We start from the raw sequence: 7,245 nt of genomic DNA, 5'->3' as shown, positions 1-7,245 counted from the left end.
GGGGTGGATACAAGCAAATCAGGTTGGACACAATCCCTGTCAGTTTCAACCCCCATTTTACAGATGAGTTAACTGAGGCACAGAGAAGTGGAGTGACTTGCCCAAAGTCACACAGTTGATAAGTGGCAGATCCGGGATTAGAACCAATGTCCTTTGGATTCCCAGAGCACACGCTGCTTCTCCTAATTGATACTAAATGCTTGAGGTAGTATAATAGAGTAAGTAGACAGGACCCCTAATTACTCAGCTGACGAATGGACAACAACTGTATATGTGTTTAAAATACTAATGCTGTTTATTTAGCCCTGAGGTAGACACAAGATAATCAGTTCAGACACAGTTCGCGTTCCTCCTGCAGCTCACAACTGCAAGAAGTAGGGAACGACAGATCTCTCATTCCCATTTTGCCTTGTCTTATGCTGTCGAGTCACCTCCGAGTGCTTTCATGGACACATCTCTTGCAGAATGCCCCACCTCCATTTGCAGTCATTCTGATAGTGTGTCTATAGAGTTTGCTTGGTAAAAATATGGGAGCGATTTACTACTGCCTCCTTCAGTTCAGTAAACCTGAGTCTCTGCCCTCGATTCTCTCCCATGCCGCTGCTGCCCAGCATGGATGAGTGTTGACTTGAAGCGGGTTGCCCTCTGCTCGCTAGCCACTGCCCAAGCTAGGAATTGGAAATGCCTCTGCTTGACTCTCCCTCCCATAGCTGAGACAGGTAGAGTACTGGAAACTCTCCAGGTGCGATCCTAAAAGGGGTATGCCCACTTTATAGATAAGGAAACTGAGGAACAGAGTAATAATAATAATAATAATAATAATAATAATAATAATAATAATAATAATAATAATGGTATTTGTGAAGCACTTACTATGTGTCAAGCACTGTTCTAAGCGCAGGGGTAGATACAAGGTAATCAGGTTGCCCCATGTGGGGCTCACACTCTTAATCCTCATTTTACCGATGAGTTAACTGAAGCCCAGAGAAGTTAAGTGACTTGCCCAAGTTCACACAGCAGACAAGTGCAGAGGCGAGATTAGAACCTATGTCCTCTGACTCCCAAAACCATGCTCTTTCCAGTAAGCCACGCTGCTTCCGTAGTAGTTAAAGTGACTTCCCTTCGGTCACCCAGCAGTCCAGAGGCTGAGCTGGTGTTAGAATACACACCTCTTGACTTCCAGTTCATGCTAATTATGCCACTGATCATTGCCTAACATAAAAAATCAGAAAGGTGTTTGTGTTGTTTTGTGTGTGCATGGTCTGGAGACTGTTTTTATTCTGCAATTACTTTTCCATGGACTAGTTCCCTTTTTCATCTAAAAACAAGAAATGTATTGTCTTCTGAGGAAGAAGATTCCACAGTTCCTGTGCATTGTAATCAGGCCATCAGTCAGTCAGTAATATTTTTTGAGTACCTACTATGTGCAGAGTATTAAGCGCTCAGGAGAGTACAATAGAACAATATAACAGACACATGCCCCACCCACAACTAGCTTATAGTCTAGAGTGGGAGACAGACATTAATAGAAATAAATAATTTACAGAAAAATACAGAAGGCTTCACGTATTGGTGCGTCATCCTTGTGCAGCTACTGTGCTAATCTTCTCTGTATCCTTCCAATTTTAGTATTTGTGTTACCAAAGCCCTGCCTGGATAAACCCTGTCCATCTGTCCAGCTCTGGAAGTGTCCCCTGCCCCAGAGAAGGGCAGACACTGTGGCCTAATCAGAGTACATGTGTGGGACACCCTGGGTTCCCCTTGCGGCCACTCCTGGCTTAGCCCGGAGCCCTGACGGCCAGACTGGACTCGGGGAAGTTAGTCTGTGGCTTTTCTCTCACCCTTTCTTGTCCTTCTCCTGCTGCCATCGCCTGTCCTCCTCCTTCCATCTTCCTCCACTGGCCTCCCCCATCCTCCTCTCATCATCCTCTCTCTCTGCCCTCCCTCATCCCACCAACCTCCTCCTGCCGCCTTTCTTCCTCCACCTTCCTCCCACTGCTCTCAGTCATTCAGTCAGTCAGCCGTATTTATTGAGAGTGACTGTGTGCAGAGCACTGTAGAGTATAATACAGTGATAAAACAGACACATTCCCTGCCCACAATGAGCTTACAGTTTAGAGGGGGTGACAGACATTAATAGAAATCAATAAATTACAGATATGGATGTACTCTTCTCCCATCATCCTTCCCCCTCAGCCCTCCTCCCACCACCCTCCTTTTCTCACCCTCCTCTCACAGCCCTCCCCCTCCTGCCACCTCCCTCCTGGCTCCTCTCCCTCCCTATCCCCCACAGAACATCTCTGGCTCCAGGGATCTGGGTCAATCACAGCAGGTGGGTGAGAAGGAAGACAGAAGGGAAGAGTCAGGAAATGACGAGTGCTGAAATCATTACTTTGGAACTTGAACACAGCCTGAGAGATGGCACTGTCTGCTAGGCAGATGCAAATGCTATGCAAAATTCACATGCAGTTCCCCCCACCTCCGCCGGCCCGGATTGTTACCCACTCCTGGACAGGACCCTTGGGAGTTCAGAGGGCTGCAGCCTGGCTGTTTCCCTATGAAAACAGGAATCAATCAGTGGTATTTATTGAGTGCTTACTGTGTGCAGAGCACTGTACTAAGCGCTCGGAAAAGTATCACCCGGTAGAGTTGGCAGACACGATCCCTGCTTACTAGTCAGAGGTCTTCAAAATGGCAGACTTAGGTCATAGGTCAATGGCCATTGCTGGGTTAGCAGCCATTAGGGGTTTATTTCTCACTGGCCACCTTAGATTCCACCACTTCTCTGGCTCCTGCCACCCCTGACCCCCTACCTGTCCAGAGGCATCCGTAAGTAATGCAGCGTGGCCTAGTGGGTAGAGCCCAGGCCTGTGAGTCAGAAGGACCTGAGTTCTAATCCCAGCTCCGCCAGTTGTCTGCAGTGTGATCTCAGGCAAGTCACTTCAGTTCTCTGGGCTTCAGTTCCTTCATCTGTAAAATGGGGATTAAGACTGTGAGCTCCATGAGGGACAGGGCTTAGCTTGTATCCATCCCAGAGCTTAGTACAGTGCCTGATCCCATAGTAAATGCTTAACAAATACCACAGTTATTATATTATCTCTCCGCCTACCCTTTCAACTCCCCTTCCCACAGCCCAGAATGTTGTAGGCAGAAGGAATTAAACTCCACAACCCCCTTCCCCTTGATAAGAAGGCAAAGCCACCTTGATTATCTGGGGTTTCAGCATCTAGCTGCTTTGCTTCTTTTGCTCTGAGCTTGCTTTTGCCCGTGTTAGTGCACTCCTCTCTGTTCATTCCCCAACCCTCTCCGGAACAGAGGTTGAGATCCTCGTTCACCAGTGCTGAGAAGTTTATGGGGGACTTCAGCAGGGATTAAAGGTTGCAGCTAGAGAGCCAATCAGCTGCTCGGGTGTTACATAAGCTCTTTGTGGTAATTAAGACTCAACACAGAGAGTGACTTTTACTCTTGAGGCTGTTGGGCAAACTGACCATCTGGAAAGTTAATCCCCCGCCGGCCCTCTGGGTGAATGGACCCTTTCTCTAGCCTGAGGGGGAAAAATGGGGAACCCCTGCTCTTTCCTACCAGTCACATTAGATTGCGATGTGGGACCTTTCATGTTTGGTCTGAAGAAAAGGAGTTGCTTTCAGATTTCTTAATAAGATAAGCCATATCTAAACGGGGCAGAGCTATTTGTTTTAAGGCTGGGGAACACAACAGGGACTCTTCAATGACCCAGCCTGGACCATCTAACCCTCCTAGCTCTTCCCTTTCAATCCATTACTCTCCCGCCTCTTCAGAGCCTTATTGAAGGTCCATCTCCTCCAAGAGGCCTTCCCAGACTAAGCCCCACTTTTTTCCTCATCTCCCACTCCCTTCTGCATTGCCCTAACTTGCTCCCTTTGCTCTTCTCCCAGCTCTTCCACTTGTCAGCTGTGTGACTTTGGGCAAGTCACTTAACTTCTCTGTGCCTCAGTTACCTCGTCTTAAAATGGGAATGAAGACTGTGAGCCCCCGGTGGGACAACCTGATCACCTCATAACCTCCCCAGTACTTAGAACAGTGCTTTGCACATATTAAGAGCTTAATAAATGCCATTATTATTATTCTCCCCTCTCCCAACCCCACAGCACTTATGTATATATCTGTCATTTTATTCATTTGTACTGATGTCTGTCCCCATCAGCCCCAGACTGTGAGCTCCTTGTGGTTGGGGAATGTCACTGTTTATTGTTGTATTGTACTTTCCCAAACACTTAGTACAGTGCTCTGCAAACAGTAACTGCTTAATAAATATGATTGAATGAATGAATGAATGAATGAATGAACCCATGGATTTCTGCCAACAAGCCATTCTGAACCATCCACCACTCTTAACTCTCTCCTATCCGCCCCTAATTCTCCCTCCAGTGACCCAGCCTGGACCACCCAACACTCATAAGTCATCCCTTTCAACCCATACTTTCCTCCAATAATCCAGCCTGGACAATAATAATAATAATAATAATAATAATAATAATAATAGCATTTGTTAAGCACTTACTATGTGCAAAGAACTGTTCTAAGCTCTGGGGGGATACAAGGTGATCAGGTTGTTCCACATGGGGCTCACAGTCTTAATCCCCATTTTACAGATGAGGTAACTGAGGCCCAGAGAAGTTAAGTGACTTGCCCAAAGTCACACAGCTGACAAGTGGCTGAGCCGGGATTAGAACCCATGACCTCTGGCTCCCAAGCCCGGGCTCTTTCCACTGAGCCACGCTGCTTCTCTACGACATCTATGACATCTACACCTACCTCTTTCTTCTCCATCCCTGTTTGTGGTATTTGTTAAAGCACTTACTATGTGCCAGACACTGAGCTAAGGACAGGGGTAAAAGCAAGGTAATCATGTTGGACGCAGTCTCTATCCCACATGGACTCACAGTTTTAATCCCCACTGGGCAGATGAGGTAACTGAGGCCCAGAGAAGTGAAGGGACTTGCCCAAGGTCACACAGTTGACAGGTTCTGGAGGCAGGATTAGAATCCAGGTCTTCTGACTCCCAGGCCTGGGCTCTCTCCACTAGTCCATACTGCTTCTCATTCTACACTGTGAGCCTGTTGTTGGGTAGGGATTCTCTCTATTTGTTGCCCAAATTGTACTTTCCAAGCACTTGTGCAGTGCTCTGCACACAGTAAGTGCTCAATAAATATGACTGAATGAATTTAACCTCTCTGGGCCTCAGAGTGCTCTCTCATCTGCAAAATGGGGTTGAGATAAACTGTGAGCCCCATGTGGGACTGGAACTATTTCTGATCTTGTTATCTGGTATCCACCCCAGGCCTCAGCACAATAAAGTGCTTAATAAATAACTGGAAGTAAACTAAAATGTGAATTTGAGTCGTCCTAATTTGCCCATCAGCGAAATGAATCCAGCAACTTGGGCCAGTCCAGTGACTTACACTCATTGTTTTAACTGCTAGGGCAAATGTATTCTTACAGAGCAAACTCTATGCTTGACAAAATCTATCTGAGGAGTCTTTTACTAAAAATGATATTTATTAAGTTCTTATTATATGCTGAGCCCTGGGGGGAGACATGTCTTTTTTTATGGTATTTGTTAAGCGCTATGTGCCAGGCACTGTTCTAAGCACTGGGGTAGATACAAGCTAATCAGGTTGGACACAGGCCCTGTCTAACATGGGGCTCCCAGTCTGAATCCCCATTTGACAGATGAGGTAACTGAGGCACAGAGAAGTGACTTGCCCAAGATCACACAGCAGACAAGTGGCAGAGCAGGGATTAGAATTCAGGTCCTTCTGACTCCCAGGCCCATGCTCTATCCACTAGACCATGCCTCTTCTCTAAGTTATGAGTTATGAGATCTGACCCATCTCTGTCTCACACAGGATTCACAATCTATCTTATCCCCCGTTTTACCGATAAGGAAAGTGAGGTTCAGAGAGGTCAAATGATTTGCCCAAGGTCGCACAGCAGGACAGGGGCAGAGCACGGCTAGAACCCAGGTCTCCTGATTCCTGGCCGTATACCCTTTGCACTAGGCCAAACTGCCAAACTGCCTTCATTCCTCCTTTGCAGAAATACTTTGTCACAGCTCAACGTCTCAGACTGAACCATGGAAAATTGAACAATCACATGTCATGTAGACAGAGACTGACAAATGCCTTTTGGGAGACCGACAGATCACAGCTGTGCCTGGAATCTCAGAGTCCTTGCTGGGAGTTTCCTAGACCTGCTAAGGCGGTTCACACTGACTCTTGTCTTATAATTAGATCACAGACGGGCCACGAGACCCCAAAGAATGTGATTCTCTTCAAGAAATTCAGCCCCATCCCTGCCTCCAGGCTAACCTCTCTCCCTAGGGGAGGGAATCAACGCACAAAGCCAGGATGATTTGATTTCAAGGTGTATCCATTAATAGTCCTGTAGCTGTGTTCTCTTGGTAACTCCTTGGTTATCAGAAGATCAGTCAGATAAGGGACAATTTATTCCATCAGCTGCTATTTTCATAAACAGAGATTAGGGTCAGAGGGGCCCTTGGATTTTCTTAGATCAATGACCTTAATTGTTCTAGGCCAGTCCGGGAACAGAGATGTAATTTCAAACCAAGCCAGAAAACAAACCACAACAGATAAGGAAGCAGACTTCTAAGATACCGCAGGTCAGATAAACTGGAACATCACCCCCTCCTGAATCCATCATCGTCCAACCTCATTTATTAAGAAATATGAAGTGAGGGGTGCATGGTGGTCCTGGAGACAGAGAGAGTCAAGTTTTGTGGGAAAAACTGGATAATTTGGGACAGGTTCTTTAATGGGGGGAGTTCCAGGTAATCTGGGTTCAATCTAGATGCCCTTGGGTTTAGAGAAAGCCCCGAGTCTTTTCTCCCAGAGGCCTTTGTGTTCAGCTGTCTTAATGTCCGTTCCAGAGAGCAGGTTGACTCTGGCTTTCTGATTGCGGTTCGGCTAATCTACAACAGCCAGGATTGAAGAGAAATTCTCTGATGGGCTTCTTTGCTACTGGCAGTGCCTAAAACACACTGGAGATCAAAACTCCACTTTCTCTGGCTTGTTCCTTCCTTCCTTCCTTCAATCAATCAATCAATATTCAATAATTATATAATATATAATTATATAATGATAATATAATATAATATCCAATTATATTCAATCATTCCCTATTCAATCAAGAAGCAGCGTGGTTTAGTAGAAAGAGCACGGACTTTGGAGTCAGAGGACATGGGTT

At 46.2% G+C, this 7,245-nt stretch overlaps 1 non-coding gene across 1 annotated transcript; it reads right to left on the bottom strand.

Moving 5' to 3' along the window:
• Window positions 1-1,546: 1,546 nt before the first annotated feature.
• On the bottom strand, window positions 1,547-1,649 carry LOC119946270. Its single transcript, XR_005456376.1, has one exon. It is a non-coding gene; the product is annotated as a U6 spliceosomal RNA (small nuclear RNA).
• Window positions 1,650-7,245: the final 5,596 nt, after the last annotated feature.

Source organism: Tachyglossus aculeatus, chromosome 26 (assembly GCF_015852505.1).
Source record: "Tachyglossus aculeatus isolate mTacAcu1 chromosome 26, mTacAcu1.pri, whole genome shotgun sequence".
NCBI classification, from domain to species: domain Eukaryota; kingdom Metazoa; phylum Chordata; class Mammalia; order Monotremata; family Tachyglossidae; genus Tachyglossus; species Tachyglossus aculeatus.
This window is presented reverse-complemented; position numbering and strand designations above follow the sequence as displayed.